Below are 17,963 nucleotides of genomic sequence, written 5' to 3'. Positions count from 1 at the left end.
GGGTAAGAAAACACTTCCCTTTGAGGTGTTTATTTTTCTCACCCCACTCACAGATTGTCTTATTTTAAGCATATACAACTTAACAACTCATGAAGTAACGACAAAGATATTGAGGTATCAGTAGATTTCGACTTCAAAGTTATTTTGACTAATAATACACTTAAAAACCAAACTTATGTCATTGGTTATGTCATTACTTCTCAAGTAAATTGATCTTTTTTTTATAATGGAAAACAAGGCAAAAATACAGAGTAAGAAAATCCTTAATCTCAGCGTACTGAACGGTTTCAGTGTTATTTTTAATTCGCCCTCTGTTAAGAAGTCACTCTTTGCGCCCATTGATTAAGATTTATCCAGCGTCCACTTGTTATTCCCTCTGAGTCTTCCATAGCGGTCTCAAGCCAGTCCTTCTCCTGGTCTGACTCAGACTCGCTCATCTCGGTGTCCGCGGCCAGCAGGCGTGAGTAGTTTATCTCGGCGCTGCCGAGAATCTTCCACTTGAGTACGGCAAGGGTGCTGCTCCACAAAGCCAGAGCGACCGCCGTGCCTTGAAAAGCACCTGACCCCAAACCTTTGCACCACAAACCCAGCCGCCAGACTGCCAAGCGCCGCTCCCAACTCCAGAGAAAGCACCTCAAACAGCCTCAAAATGGTCTTTTCGGTGCCGGGAGTGGCGATGTCCTCGCTTTGCGATGTTACGGACCACCAGAGGGCGCCGGTGCCGAAACCCGCCAGCAGTTGAGCAGGTATTACAGCCCACGGGCCCCACAGGAAGGAATAATAAAGACACTGCAGGGCTAAACTGACGACGGAGAGCACCAGCAACCAACCGTGGTACTTCAGAAACCGGGAGAGACGCCCAGCAAACGGAGCAAAGCCAGCTTGGCTTAAGTGAGCCAAGCCTAAAGAGACGCCCATGTGGATTTCGGTGGCCCCGCAGTCCTGCATGTGCCATAAGAGGAAATCTGACACAGCTGAGCTCACCATGCCCATCAAAACCACAGTGACGGCACAAAGAATCGCCTGAGAGTTCCCATGCACCAACTGTAGTGCCTTAAGGCCTCCACTAGTGGGCCGCCACGCTATGGAGGTAGAGAGAGGCAGCAGGGTGGCTGCAGGGACGGTTAGGATCAGAATACAGAGTAGGAGTAAAACTCCAGAGTAGTTCCTGTAAGACAAAACAGACTGGTTACAAGAACCCCGACAGCACAGGTGCCAAAAGCGGCTCCAAGCTGCTTCCAGACCTTAACCCTGTTATGACGGTCGGTGGCGTCTACGAAATCCAAGTATTCGTAGAGTCCATCATCCACCGTCCACTCTAACGGGGCGGCCGTGAACTCCCACAAACCCATTACGATGAGAACCAGAAAGAACATCTGATGCTGGACGTCCATGACTTTTAGGCTCCCCAGGAACTCGGTGTGAGGATCTTCTTCCTGGTCAGGCGTCTTTAAGGATCGCAGGCCTCTTGCTGTCCAGTTGGAGCTTACTTCGACAGGTTGTTTGGTGCTTACAGACGTTTGGTTTATTGAGTAAACGGTAGCGTTTGATTGCGATGGGACGGTCGTCCTCTCGAGAACAGGGGTGGGGTTGGCATCGGGTTCACTAGCGTTACACCGTCCGCTTTCAGCTTGGATTCCTGCGGACGGGAAGAGCAGAAGAGTCAAAACCAGCAGGGCCGAGCTGAGCAGAGAGCACACTATAACCGCCCGCCGCTTGTCGTACTGCCGGGCGAGGACGCTGGAAAACGGGCGCCACAGCAGAGCGAGCAGGTGCTTGGACGCCATGATGATGCCGATCATGGCGGCGCTGAGACCTAGGTGCCGGAAGTAGAGGGTCAGGAAGGGAAGGAGGCATCCGGAGCCGCAGGAATGGAGGAAGTGGAAGACGCCGGCTAGCCGCAAGGCTCCCTTTACATTCCATTGCTTGCTCTTCTGCATTGCTCCCTTCTTCATCATGCTTGTTGACTTCAGTTAGCGCTCTTTGAATTTAAAAGAAAATTAAATTAATTGAAATATATATGCAACTTTACAGGACAGTTAAGTACTGTGCACTATGGTAAAATATTGTTTTATCAGTTTGTCAAAAAAACAAAGTATTATTATGATAGCACCATGGTACTTTTTGTGGAATGTTTAGAATTCTTGTTCCTTATTATAGATGTTATTTTATATTCCATTGCCTGATATTATTTACCTCATTAAATATTAAATAAACACAATAAATATAAATTAGTGCTGTCAAACGATTAATCTCATTAAAAATAAATGTATTTGTTTACATAATGTGTGTATAATTTTGTTATGTATATATATATATATATATATATATATATATATATATATATATATATAAAAAAATAGAAAGTATATGCATTTTCATGTATATATTTTTAAAAGAATAATTAATTAATAAAACACACATATATAATTAACACATAATACATATAGACAGCACATGCACATATATTACGTACACAAAAACATTTATTTTGGAAGCGATTAAACTATTAATTATTTGACAGGACTAATATTTATATTAAAATTTAAAATATTAAAATTTATATTAATTATACATACTATTATGTCAGTACAACAGTAGCCTAATACCATAGTAACGCTTTGATAGTAGAAATTACATTTTATTTTTCATAACTATTTCTAATGGGTAACACTACTTTAATGAAAATAATGCACTATTGGGTACTCGTTTGATTCCCATTACATTATCACTTTATAACATAAACAATGGCTCCATATGGAGCAAAAGTGTGTTCAGTAAACTGCTTTTAAATCACATGCACACAAAAACACATCCCATCACCACGATTTCCCAATACAGGAAACTTCTAGAAAACAAAACACCGCATGAAAGCAAAGTAAATTAAAAGTGTACGCTAGGAACAATTACGGAAGGCAGCGTGCAGTCACTGTACAGCACTTTACCGAAATGAAACCTGAAAGACTTTAAGAGTTTAAGCAGATGTTTCCCATTAAAAGCCTGTCGTAACTCGTGCAAATCGCATGAGCCGACTTAAAGAGAGAAAAACACCTGACAGCGAGCAGCCTTCACGACAAGCTCTCTCTCAGTTTCAGGTAAATCCTCACCATCACCTGTTCTGACACGTCACGGCACGTGCGCTGCATTTACCTGAGATCTATCGCGGCCTGTCCGTGAACTCATGGTTTGCTTGAAACGATGTTGTCGATTAATGTTTTCTTCGGACTTTCGCGTCCGCGCCGTATCCAGGTAAAGTGTAACAAGTTTTCTTTCCCTTTGACGAACAGCCAATGGCCGGCCTCAGCGCACCGAGCACGCGCTGGTTAACCGCGCCCCCTGTTGGCGAGAAGATCGACTTACAGCGGGAGAGCGCGAGTCACGTGAGCGCTTCACGCCGCACCTTTAGTGCAGCGAGTTGGAGCGGTATTGCTCTGCAGCTGTCGACTGTCCGGCCAATGAAAACGAGTCAAGGAGAAAATGATCGTTAGCTCGAGTAGATAAAAGTCACCGTGAACTGTAGCATCACAAAGTGCTCTATTACGACACATACGGCAAATGTAACAGGTTTTCATACTTGCACATCGCACATATTGTATACATAGTACATGCTGCAGAAAACTAGGGTGCCATGCTATTCTGATCTAAATGCTTACAATAGATGCTGCATGCGGCATTGCGCACTTCCTTAGTAGCCAAAAACAGTGTGTGAACAGAGTAGCATGTCCGGTATTTGTAAAACAGTAGGCACCCAGATGATGATTCTTAAGGAAACTTAAGATGGACAGTTTGATATCCCATGAAGCTACGGGACACAGCTAATGGTGTCAAAATGGCGACTGCAGCACGTCTAAGACTTTTTGTACTGTATAGAACATGCTTTTTAACAGTCGTGACGCCATTAATTATTCGATAACAGAGATTATGTGACCTCGAATGCAGCTGTTGTCTTCAACGCATTTTATTTTCTCTCGTGTTAGACGATGGCAAGTGTCAAGTGAAAGTCTAAGCGCTTCCAGAGTGTTAAATCACATGTCCACGTAACGCACAGACGCACCATTGTCATGAAAGTGAAATGAAGTAGTGTAAACACGACATTTTAAAATGTGCAGCCTGCAGGGAGCTTTACAGAGATCGAGGTCAATTCACAAATACTAATTTGACACATTCAAACGGGCCACGAACGCTGTGTCTGTTTACAGTTCTGCAGGAAGTCATGGCCTCTTGAGGTTACATGTATTTTAGGGCGAGAGAGAAGAGATAAAAAGAGGAAATGCACACGCCCCGAAAAACACTAAAAGCCTCTGAGAGGCATGAGGTTTCAGTTCGTCTCGTGACTCAAGCTCTGCTATCCTAAATTGGAGGCGTATCGTCATTGCTCAGTGCCACAGAAGGTGTTGATCGGCAGCGTGAGGGTCTTGTTCACGATTTGCCCAGAGGTTCACCTCCATCTCCCAAACTGTACTTGGACTTTGCACTCGGCTGGTGAGTGTATCCCGGGTCCAAGCATGGAGAAACTTCAATGCTGTGGGCAAAAGATGACATGCACGATCGTCGTGCTGGACGTTAATGAAATCAAAAGCAAAAAAAAAAGGTCATTGCTGTATATATTTTATGCAGGCTTTATAATCTGCGTGCTCACCTCTGGACATTCTTGAATGTTTTACGTGGTCTTTATCTAAGCAGACTGTGAATGTCCGCTGCTCCAGAACCCTGATATTGGCACCAACAGCTCTGACTGAATGCTAGAGAGAACACGGGATTATATTTCCTTCAAGATAACATTTAGAACAGAAAAGTCTCTCAGTTGTGAGTTTGACATGTTCACTTACTGTGCTGGGCCTTGTGGGATTCGTATCTTGAAACTTATGCTGACACTGTGCAGACCTGTAGGACCAAAGCGCTGCATTACAAAAAAAAGGAAACCTGCGCCTCTGTTTCTTTTTCTTATCTAAAATATGTATCAGCAACTTCTTGTCGGGGTAATACTGTACATGGTCAGCGGTGAGACTTTAATGAATACTGTCAGCCAAGATTCGTGTCGTTATCACTAACTAAAACTAAAAACAGATGTTAACGGAGATAATTAATATAGATGTATAAAAAATATTTTATTAGTTTAGGTAGCATTTCTGATTTTTCTTTACCAATAGTAATGAAATTATAAAAATGAAACAAAAATAAATACAAAAGCATCTTAAAAAAGAACAGAAACTAAAATTTAAAATAACAAAAATGCAAAACTGTTTTTAAAAATATTAACAGATATTACAAAGGTATATCAATGATACTAAAATAATGATGTTAACCCTAATTGCATCACAAAGCATGTATTTATGACATACTTCTGACTCTGCATGAAGGCACGACACTGATCAACATGCCACTCGTCCGGTAAAGACATCCCCATCTCCTTTTCTCTGTCACTTATTGAGGCCTAAAAGAAATGAAAACATCGAAACCTTTATGACAGGTTCTGTATTATAGAACGCCACGCATACTGAAGAATCTTTGTGCAGTTAAATTCATTTAAATTTATTCAGCAGGGACACATTAAATTGCAAAAAAAAAAAAAGGTTCATATCAAATAAAACATAATGATTTCTAAAGGATCATGTGATGCTGAAGAGAAATGCAGAAAATTCAGATTTGCATCAAATGTGTAAATTTCATTTAAAAAATGTTCAAATAGAAACAGCTATTTTAATTTGCAATAATATTTCAAACTATTAGTGTTTTTCATCAAATGAATGCAGCCTTGGTGAGCATAAGAGATTTCTTTCACTTGCAAAAAGCCTTACCAACCCCAAACTTCGAAATGGCAGTCGATATTTAAAAAACGTAATACTAAATCTGAAAAAATACTCACCTTTCTGTAATTGATTGACACGACTGCACCATGAAATTCTTGTGGGTTGTATTTTTTGTAACGCACCGAACCTTTAAGGCAAAATTGATTGTAAACATTTAGTAAAAGCAGATAAAAAAAGTGCCGAGACATATGATGGAAATAAAAGTTAAAAGGACATCAGCACCTTTAATCGTGTCTTTAAATGTGGCTCTGTAGCGCTTGACTCGGAAAGTCCATTGTGAGCTGGGCCACAAACACCTCCTCCACTGTGGTGCTACTGAGGCTGGAGAAGCATATCTAGACATGACGACATACAGACTTTTACTTCTGACACGGAAAACAACCCACAAGCTTAACAATCATTACAAAGCTTTGGTAGGCACCCAAGAATTAATTCATTCAATAAGGCAAGAAGACGATAATCATTGCACAATTCAAGCCAACCTTGACAGAGTAGATGGGAAGGTGCACCGGATGCTGACTGACACGCGTGTAGTATGAGATGATATCTAACAGGAAGGTGTTGGGGTCTGAAGATTCGCTCTGAGTTGACTTCTGCAATGACATCAATTAAGAAGGTTTAAAAACTCCCTAACTCGCTAATTATAAATAAATATTTATATAAAGACGTGCGGAGAAGCACGTTCTCAGTTTCAGCGCCACAATTTATAGAAATTCCGTTCTCATTTATCTTTATCTGTATCTCTACAGCGTTTGTATTTTCATCCCAAATGCTGTTCATGTAAACGTCATTTCCTTTGGTCCGTGACTATGGACAGACAGACAGCAGTTGCTTTTAAAAACAGCCTACATTATTGCAGGAATGTACCCTTAAAGTAAGAGTAGAGAAAGCACAGTGAATAACTCATGATTGTGAACTAGGGTTGGAAGCCAGAACCGGTCTGATTACAGAACAAATGGCTCTTATGAACAGGTTCTTTTTAGTGAATCAGAAACATTCAACGCAACTACATTGTAAAAAAAAATCCGAAAGATTTTAGGTAACATAACAGCAGCTGTGGTTGCTGTAGTTTTACCGTAAAATATGGTAGCAACATTTTAGGTTTTAACTTACAACCTATTGTACTGAGATCTGTTTTGCATCTTTGAAATACACTGGTAACCACCAAATGCAGGTGGGGATGAGAAAGTCATGCGATGAACCAAAACCAATCACAAGCAGCTTTTAAATAATATGTATAGAAGGTGCTCAGTGTCAACACCATCACGGTGAGACTCTTTACACTGAAGGCATAATAAACATTCATTTAACAACATTTGATGTCACATACAACCCTAATAAACATTAAAAACATCCAATTGCAACACAGTCTCAAATGTAATGATATCACAATTATGTCAGCGCTGCTCGCTGGATGCAAAAACAAAGGGAAGACTGGAGGCGGGCCATTCAAACATATGGAAGATGATGTGATGCTGGGAGCTAGAATTGACGTAATACAGCCTCAAATTAGAGATGTGATTGCATACCTGATGCCACTGCCAGACAAAAAACTGACAACAGCTGTGGTTAAACACTATAAAACAAGTGAAATGATAGTCAAAAATAGCCCCACTTATCATGAAAATGTATTACGTTGATTCTGGCACCCAGCATCACAACAAGATTACTACCACAGTAATTCATTAGTATGGTGTAGGGCCTCCTTTTGCGGCCAACACAGCATCAGGTGGTTTTGAGAACGATGGATACGAGTCCTGCACAGTGGCCAGAAGGATTTTGAGCCATTCTTCTTGCAGAATAGTGGCCGGGTCACTATGTGATGCTGGTGGACCAAAACGCTTCCTTTTTCTTCGCTTTGTAAAACATCTCAGAGTGGCTCAATAATATTTAGATCTGGTGACTAGGAGATGTTTAACTTCACTTTGTTGTTCATCAAACCACTCTGTCACCAGTCTTGCTGTGTGTATTGGTGCAGTATCCCCGCCTTCAGGATACAATGTTTGAACCTTTGGGAGCACACGGTCCTCCAGAATGGTTTGGCGACTGTCTTTGGCAGTGACTTGCTCATCTAGCACAAGTATTAAACCTAGGGAATGCCATCCATTCATTCCCATTCCTAGGGAATGGATCCATCAGAGAACAATATATGTTTCACATTATCCACAGCCCAAGATTTTGCTGCTGGCAGCATTGAAACGACATTTGGGACCAAAGGTTTGGTATATAGCAGCCCGGCCATGTATACTGACCCTGTGAAGCTCAGTTGAGGTAGCGTTGAGGTGCACATTTAATTCTGCAGTGAGATGGCCAGCTGTGGTTTTATGTTTTTTAGCACCTGTACATCCCAGATGCGCCAGCAAGACGTGCACCAACAATTTGTTCTCTTTTGAACTCTGATATGTCACCCACAATGTTGTGTTAAAATAATTGTAAAATTTTAAAAATATTTTAAGCAAAACTGTGCCATTACTCTGCTAATTAAACCTTCACGCTCTGCTCTTACTGGTGGAATGTGCAATCAATGGAGATTGGCCACCAGGCTGCTTAAATTTAGCCATGAAACCTCCAACACTAAATATATATATATATATATATATATATATATATATATATATATATATATACACACACACACACACACACACACACACACACACATATATATATATATATATATATATATATATATATATATATATATACTAATTTGAGATGATATGGAATATGTTGGGGTCAGAAGATTGACTTTAACACTGCTACAGTACAATGACATCAGTTAATGGGAGAGTTAAAAAAACTCTAAATATAGTCCTACATATATTTATATCAGGCAATCAAGCAGTGGTGTATGTTCTCAGTTCCCACTCCGCACATTATAGAAATGATAAAGATACAAGATGTGCTGTTCTTAATAATATATAAATAATATAAATATTTTTCCCCATTTAATTCTCATTCATCTTTATGTTGTCAACGTAAATGCAATTTCATTGAATTTAAGCAAGATGTATACATACATTTTGCAATGAATATCTCACATAACTGATTTAACAATGAAATTTGATTTCTTTCTCGACATATTTATCCCCTTCAAATGTTGTTATCGCAACTGCAAATGACCCGGAATAGAACCAATGGACCGTAACCAGAATTATTACGTTCTAAACGATTCATATCGTGGACTCTTTAAAATAGTAATAATTACCATCTGAGCCAGTTTTATTATCATGGCTCCCAAACTGTTGATGTTGCAGTCGTACCACGGATCCAAGCCTCCCAAATATCCTGCCAGTGTCAGCATGTCTTCAGGAACACCTTCCTGGAAAGCGCATGCATTACAGTGAGCTGTAGTTGCTGGTGTTTTTTTTTAACGAAAGCTAAAGCAAAACCTGTTTGACCTGAACGGGAGAAAGCGTCTGGTCAGTCACCGGAATGTAATACATCTCCATGTTCACTTTCTTTGTCAGCAGCAGATGTCGCGCCTCCCTTTTCCTGAGCACGAACGCGGCCATCAGAAAACATCACGAATTAGACTCGTGCTTCACTAAACGCAAAGGATGTAAAAGAACCTTACCGTATAGTATGGAGAGTTCTGGCCAGCCGTCCTAGCGTTCTGTCGTCTCCCATTACCAGGATCCGAGCGGTGAGGTTCCTTTCCTCTTTACCGAGGCTGTATGCTCCGTTGCCCTTGATAGCCTCCATCATGAGCGTCATTCGGTTGCCAGCTTTGGGGCATCGCACGCACGGCCTCCTGCAGAAGGACTGAGAGCTGCTCTGCTCCTCTGGGCCTCCCTGAGACTCCAGCATCATGGAGGAGAGCTCGCTGATGGGCATGTCTCCCTCTATGCCGCTGTCCGTGGACACGGTGGACACGACTGAGGTGCGCTTCAGCTCATCCTCATCCAGACAAGCAGAGTTTCTGTCCGCAGGAACCATCAGTGCAAAGTTAACCAGCCTGCTCCCTGTTTAAAAGAAAACTTCCTATCAAGCCCCTTTTATAGCACATTATCAGGTATTCTTAAGGCACTGCAATGAAAGCAACAACTGTATAATATTTAGTATCATCTCATGAATAGTCATAAGATGTTCATGATCGTTTACAATAAACATGATTCGTCCCCTTAAGCAACAGATCTTTTCTCACAGCCATAAGAGCAGATACAATATCAGTGTAATAGGACTTTTTTAAATAGTTTCAGTTGTTGATGTAGTAGCTATGCAACTACATGTCAACTAGCGCTTGCTATTAGTAGTGTGTCTTCTAAATATATGCTAACACTTTATTTTGGTGCTACCGAGCATAGGATACTTTTTAGTAGTGATTAAGCACGTATTTATCAGTAGTAATTAAGCACATATTAGTGCCTTATTCTACATGAATTTATTTTACATCCCTAGTCCTGCCCAATACTTAAACTCAACAACTACCGTACTATTAATAAGCAGAAAACTAAGAATTTATTGGGGGAAAAGTTACCAAAGCTTGTTTTCACAACGAAAGTCATTTCTCACGCAATTATGAAAAAGAATAAAAATCATAAGACAAACTCACTATGCAGAGAATAAATTCCTTTGTCCTTTCATCTGAATGTTCAGTCTACCTCTCGCGATTCATTTTTATTTGTACGTTTTTGCAATTTCTTTAAAGTTTTTTGAGAGTTTATATTTCATAATTCCGCCATTTTTTACATCTCATAATTGTTCCCTCAACATTTAAAAGTATTTTGTTTCTTATTTTTTGTTATCATTTATGTATATTTGGGGTTTATGCTGTATCTTCTATTGTTTATTGCATTATTGTAGTGTCATACGAGTTTTGTGTTTCCGTGAATGACTCTGTGCAATTTCTGTATATTAATATACCTCTGCTTGTGGGAAAGCAACTTGTCATGAACTTTGATTCTTCATGTGGCTTCATCTTTTACCAACTGCATCATTGTGGAGGTTGTCAGTGTATGTTAAAAGTGCAAAACTATTTTTTGCTAAATATATTAAATAAATAGTTTGTTCTCCTTTTTCTGTATTTGTTATATTTGTTTAATTTTTGCAGTGTAAACTTGCAACTATCTAACAACTTTAAGAAAATTCAATTTTTTTTTTCTATGGTGGAAACAAACTTTTTAGTTTTAAGGGTACAAGCATTAGTTGAAAAGCTCACATATCTCATCCTCTTTGGTCCAGATGTGGAAGCTGACCTCAGGACTGGGCAGCTGAGTTTCTGCTTGTGAGGCTGGACATGACAAATCTAAAAAAAAACAAAACAGACGTGTCAAATAACTCCATGTTTGGATTAAAAAGTGTCTTACAGGACTGCGGTGAGGACACGACCTTTGGCAGCAGACAGGATGTCTTGGTAGATCTCTAGTAATCTAGTTTTGTACTGATTATCGTCAGAGGGTGCATCTTCTGTTTTCTGTTCTAGGATGGTGGTGAGATCCTGGAAGTGGAGCTCCAGCTCTTCACCTAAATGCTGAAATGAACAGAATATGCAGTTATTTAGAGTGTAGTCTTTTTTTCAGCAAAGACTAGATGGATCAAACTTTATCACTTCCCTAAGAAAAATCTTAAGCAGAACAAACATTTTTAACACTGGTATTAATAAGAAATGTTTCTCGAGCAGCAAATCAGAATATTAGAATGAGTTCTAAAGGATCATGTGACATATTCGATTGTATTTTCAAACAAATAAAGGCAGCCTTGTTGAATATAAAAGAGTTTTCAGTCGTAGTGTATATCATTTTTTGGGATGAGTTTTTTTTAAATAAAGTGTGTAACAGATGTAAGCGCCGCAAACTAACCTCTAGAGACTGTGATAGCTGGCCAGCCTGGCACTTCTTTCCTAACGCAGCTAGCATTGTGTGCAGTAAAACTCTGCGCTTGTAGATCATTGAGCTTCTGCCAGGGTCCGCACGCTCCACGTCGGCCTTGAGCGCGCTCACCAGAGACAGAGGAAACACGGCAGGGTCTACAAACACAAACACCCTGGAGAAACAACAGACGCAGTGAACACACACGCAGTGAAATGCAAACATTTGTGTTCATGAATAAAGCCGTTCGTTGTGGCTCGGGCCACGGACGCGTACACTTCTTGTAAAAAAAGGCACAGTAATAACACCTCGATTTCAGGCGAAAAATATAAATGACTCACTACGGTTCGACTTACAGAGAAATGTGGGCAGAATGTAGGTGACATGTAGGTGAAATTAGTCATTATGATAGTATGTTGCTAACAAGGAAAATGATTAAAAAAAAATAAAGAAGAGAAAAAATATCTGGTTCAGAAACAAGCAACAGATTGTTCACAAATGAAAGAAAGGTGGAGAGGCTGCAAAACAGAACCACACGAGAAGTGTGGGGTCGCTAAGATGTTCACCAAGTCTGCATTTATTTGTAAAACTGTAAAAATATTAATACTGTAACATTATAATGTAAAATAGCTGTTTTTATTAAAATATATTTAAAAATGCAATTTATTCCTGTGATGCAAAGCTGAATTTGTAATGTAATTTTTGCCATATTTTTATGGAGGCTAAAATGATAACATAAATAATATAAAATTTTACATAGAATTTTTGGGTACCGATGTGAAAAAGTCTTTATTTTATACACTTAATGCATCCTCATTGATTAACAGCATTCATTTGTTAATAAACCCTTACTGCCCCCAAACTTGACAACAAAAAATGACAATAATATTAATAACCTGGCATGGCACTTACTTCTCATGGAGCGGATAAAGATCATTGCATAGATTGTGTTCGGCGCTGACTCTCCTCTGATACAGCATTCCTAAAATAAATTAAAAACAGCACCGGAGAATGTTGCAGGATGGGATTTCCACCGAATTGAATGTGTTTATGAATATGCTAGCATCGATCACAGCATATTTGGGTTCTATCTCCCGAAAGCCTTAAATCTGATCTAGATGAACTGTATCCAAACATGCTGTCTCCTCACACGAATGAGTGCATCTTACTGAAAAAGAAACTCCAAAAATCCAGTTTAACAATTGGTTACATGGAAAGCATCCCAGCTGAATTCACAGTGAGATGCTTTTATGGTTTTAGTCTGACGGCATGTATTACCTGGCGCGCTTTTGTTCCATTTTCATCTGTCTTATGAGTTGAGAGCGATTGAGCAGTAGGGTTCGGGTAGAGTAACTAAACTTTTCAGGCAAAAATACATCCTCCGATACAGATCTTCTGGAATAAATAGAGACTGTAACAAAGCAGAAAACCTGATGAGTATCAAAAACAACCCAATCGCCTCGATTTCCTGTTAAGATACAAGGAACTGTTCCTACAATAACAAATCTGCCGGAACTTGCTTACAGACGCGTATCACCGACTGGAAACAATAACAAAACAAATAAAGCATTCGCAGGCGCGGCGGAAAAACTGAAAACAAGCTAGAAATCTGACCTGCAGGACCGTGTAGAGAAGCGTGTGAAGTAAAGGAATAATGCGAATCTTGAATCGATTCTCTCCGCCTGGAGTCAATCACATCAAGGAAAAAAAACAGCTCATCACTCACTGGGAAAATCTGTGGATGTTCTGAACAGATCTTTGATGTCTATAACTTGAAAGAATGAGCGGGGGGACAAACCTTTTCGAGCTCTTTTATGAGAACCCTCAAAAGAGGGACACTGATCGATGGGTTTTTGTCCACCCTGTTATGCAGGGTCCATCTCAACATGCCTACACACACACACACACACACACACACATATATTTTAAATATACGTAACAACACACAATCTTGAATTGCGATACGTTTCGGTGCTTTTTCAGAGCTTGGCAGACGCGATTATGGCGAAAAATCATATCAAAAAAGTCAAAAACGCTTATCAAACAGGTTCGGGGCCTTTTTTTGGCTCAACTGTTCTGCTGATCGATTCATAAACACGGGAAAAACACATTTTCTTCCATCTCTGTCCAGACACACGATATGAAACGCATAGATTTGTGTTACCCTGTAGTTTCTATAGTCATGGTAAAGCAGGTACCTTTATTGCAGACTGATCCAGCCTGAGGTTTACAGTCCAGCTCTCTGAGGATGGAATGGACGGTGTGGTAGAGGCTGACTCCACGACTGAGGACACGCCACCGACTGCAAAACACAGTGTAACACCCACAAGTCAGTCTCGAATCGGCAGATTTACACTTTTTAAGAAAGTTTTAATATATATACACTACTGTTTAAAAGATTTTTTACGCTCTTTTCATAAAAACTATGAGTGCCAAGTATTCTACAAAAACGTTAACATATTAACGCGTGCTTAAAAATACACTGTAGTTGTACTTTTGGTATACTTGACTGGTATACTTAAAGCTAATTTATCCTTAATGCATTGTAACTGTGCAGAAATGGTGCTGAAGTCTAACTAGAGATATACCAAAGTATATTTGATTAAAGTGAAACTATAGCAAGAGCACCTCAGTTACACTTTAAATAACTAGCGTTTAAATACTGATATTATACAGAGGTCATACAATGCTTGTTAGTAGTGGTATTGAAACACATTTTAGGCATCATAAGAAGAAATGTGCATTTTGCAATGACGTAAACTTTAATTACAGTTTTATAAGTCTTAAGTCAATAAATATGTTAATGAAGTTTAAGTATGAAATGCATTTTAAATATTATTTTACATAAATGTGTTTGCTCACAAAGGCTTCATTTATATAATCCAGCATACAATAAATATAGCATTAACACAAACTATTGCAATCTTCAATATGCATGTTCTATTTTAATACGATATAAAGCGTAATCATTCCTGTGATTCAAAGCTGTATTTTCAGCATCATTACTCCTGTCTTCAGCGTCACATGATCCTTCAGAAATCTAATATGCTTTTTGCTGCTGCTTTTTAAAGTCGAAAACAGTTGTGCTACTTCATATTGTTGAAGAAAACCATGATGCATCATTATTATTTTATGAGAATGAAATACTGTACATTTATATTTAAAAAAATCCTACTGACCCTTAACTTTAAACAGTAATATGCTACATTACAGGAGTACACTACAGTATATTGCTGTAGTTGAAATGTACTCCCATAGTGTACGCTATTAACTAAATATTATATGGTCGGTGAATAAAACTAAAAATGCAACAAATCCAGTCTATAAAATACAACTGGAATAAATATAAAGCTTATACCGTTTTATCAAACCCTCAGAAAAACGTTTCTGTGCAAAAATAAAATGCATGAAACTAGCAAAGAGTAGCGAGTAGTGAGTAGTGTTAAGAGTAGTGTTTTTAGTACATGTTTCTTCCATGGTGGGGTTCACAGCTCAGATAACATCCACATGACATGGATGAGTCAGTTAGAAAGGTCCTTCATGTCTGCAAGCACAAAAAATAAAGAGAGAGAGAGACTCTTATGCAAGCACACAGATACATCAGCGTCCTAAACTTGTTGAATGAATGATGACGTGACCGCTTCGGCACAACATGCTTTTTCTGCATGTCATGCCCCTTTGTTGAGTCAAGAAAATACAGTATATCAGAAACCGGATGCAGAAAAAGACCCTACAGTTCTCGGCACAGGAAGCAGAATTCAAAGAGGTGAAAACCTCAGGGGTTTTCATATTGACAGAAATGTTGTTATTTCTTATAAATCACGCGTTAGACTTAAATATACATCTGCAGCTGACAAATAAATGAGCGTCGAACGCGTTAAATACGCGATTTCCAACCGATGACTTCGACAGCCCGAAAAACAGGCCGCGGTCGGCGGGGCGAAAGACGACGTGAAATGCAAATAATGCGCACGATCACAATCTCACACAGGATGGAAGAATAAATAAGCGGCTTTTAAAAAAGAAGAAGAACATGCTTCCTACATATTTTGTTGTCATGTCAAAGGCCGCACGGTACTTTTAAAAGCGTTAGCTCTGCGTGTTCAACCAGTAAATCACGCTTTCATTGTTAATGCATTTGTCCGGTCGAAGGACTGTCCGGTTTGTCGTGCTATCCATCAGCTTTTAATTCCCTTTTATTCGTGCCGAAGCTTTTCAGGATGCACATCATTTCAAAGCAGCTTTACAGAAACGTCTGCCTCACAATTAAGAGTGATCCACAAATCTTGTTAAAAACGCACCGTTGTAGGAGTTTCACAGCTAATGTCACATATTCATTTATAGCTATTCTTTAATTTTGAGGTTACTTCCCTATACCGAGCATTTTGCCATCGCATTGGGTCGCCACTTGATGCTTAACTGCACCAAACAACCTCAACCTCTTTATCATTTTGACGCTGTGCAAAGACGAACGCCTCTGCTTTCTTCCTATACCCAAAGCTTTTAATAAATGATTTGTTAATATATTCTACTACCCTCACAAACATAACGTGCAAAACAGAAATGCACAGTAAATTCCTACCTTTTACGCGTAAAACTGTTGCTCTATGTAGTCTGGCAACTCCAATAATCCTAACAATTCAACCGGCTTCCTCTTAGATCATCTGTATTGGTTCCTACCTGCGCTAAAAGAAAGAAACAGGCACTTCACTGCGCTTCACATTCAAATGCTGTCTTTCTCTCTCTCTCTCTCTCTCTCTCTCTTACGCAGGCAGACTGCGGACTAGACTCGCTTGGTTTCCTGCTATACCAATGTGTAGCTAAGCTGCTATTTTTAGACTGCCGCTTATTTTCACCTTTCACCAGCGTACGGAGTAGAAAGTCCCACATCGCTGAGAAACTTACGCTTGTCACAAACTGCAGTAGGTTACCTCATAGTAAGCGAAATAAAACTGGACATAGCAGCTTTCTGGAGGCCAATGCTCAAGTTCCACACCGTTTCATGTCACATTTGATATACTTGAGCAATACAGATCACTTACAGGGCCAGCAATGAACATGAGCCCAATGCAGAGTTTTAGCACAAACGAATGAACGAATCTATGAATTAATAAAGTAATAAAGAAATATTCAGTGCGCTCAGAGGTTCATCAAGAAAGTTTTTCTTCACTGACAAACTTACAGAATTGAGGACAATAACGGGTTAAAAATTTGCCGACTTTGTCAGGTAATATTTAAAAATTGATCTTTACTTATTAATGACAATAGGTAAACACTAATAACTCCCTAAAATGAAAGACAGATAAAACCGCCTAAGATGGTTGGCTGGTTTTGGCTTGTTTCTGGTTTCCCGGCCTGGTCGAGCTGGTTTTAGCCTGACGAGCTAAGACCAGACTGAAGTGGTCAAAACCACTCTAAAACCACCCTGCAAGCCAGCTATGTCCGAGCTGGACGACCAGCTGTCTATAAACTTATAATACTGATCAAAGGCAATTCAATTGTGCATTTTTAATGCGCATTTTAAATACATTTCTCTATTATGAACTTTTTTTTATCTTGTTTAATTTACGCTTCATTACTCTGAGCCGACGTTTCAAAAATGATCTCGGATATTGCACGTGTTCAAATGAATATAACTGCATCCTATGTGAATGACCATATTAAAATTGTCAAACATTTTAAATCCATTATAGCGACAGAATGTAAAGCACCTTTACCGAGGTTAAAAATGTTAATAATGCATTTGCTTAATTTTACTAACGCATAAGAATACAGACGGAGGGGCGTGGCGTGATGAGGCCCCGCCCACGAGAACTACGTCACGTCACTGGAGCGCTTCCCATTGCAATCAGCAGCGAAAGTGAATGACGTCTGAAAAATCGCTTGATGGAATGATTGCATTTTGAGAAGTGATGCTTGTTGCGAAAAGCAAGCAAGGAAATTAATAAATAAATGTTAACAAACCAATAAAACCACATTTGCTTTCTAATATTACAGACTCTGTAACCCTTATATACCTATTATAGTCTTATGCATGAAAGGATTTTCTTTTTTCTTTTATGTATATCTGCACACAGGTTTTGTTGTACGGGAAGGAAACGGTTTACTTCCTATTCGTACACCACAACACCGAGGACACCTCTCACGTGGCTTGTAATGTCATAACAGTCTGATTCTCATTTCAGCCTGAAAAAGAGAAGATACGGAGATGAGGAGCTTGGCTGGCGACAATCCCCTGCACCATCCTTTTTACGTGCCGCAAAAAAACAAACAAGCAAACAAAAGAGGTGAAACAGGAAGTTCATGGGTGGCGTTAACCTTTGCTGGTAAAAAAAAAGAGGAC

General features: G+C 39.5%; 2 pseudogenes; both read right to left on the bottom strand.

Moving 5' to 3' along the window:
- Positions 1 to 342: 342 nt before the first annotated feature.
- On the bottom strand, positions 343 to 3,518 carry LOC122342044 (annotated as a pseudogene).
- A 422-nt stretch (positions 3,519 to 3,940) lies between these two features.
- On the bottom strand, positions 3,941 to 16,400 carry LOC122342056 (annotated as a pseudogene).
- Positions 16,401 to 17,963: the final 1,563 nt, after the last annotated feature.

Source organism: Puntigrus tetrazona, chromosome 3 (genome assembly GCF_018831695.1).
Source record: "Puntigrus tetrazona isolate hp1 chromosome 3, ASM1883169v1, whole genome shotgun sequence".
In the NCBI taxonomy this organism is placed as follows: Eukaryota; Metazoa; Chordata; class Actinopteri; order Cypriniformes; family Cyprinidae; genus Puntigrus; species Puntigrus tetrazona.
The sequence above is the reverse complement of the archived record's forward strand: the minus strand, read 5'-3'. Positions and strand labels throughout refer to the sequence as shown.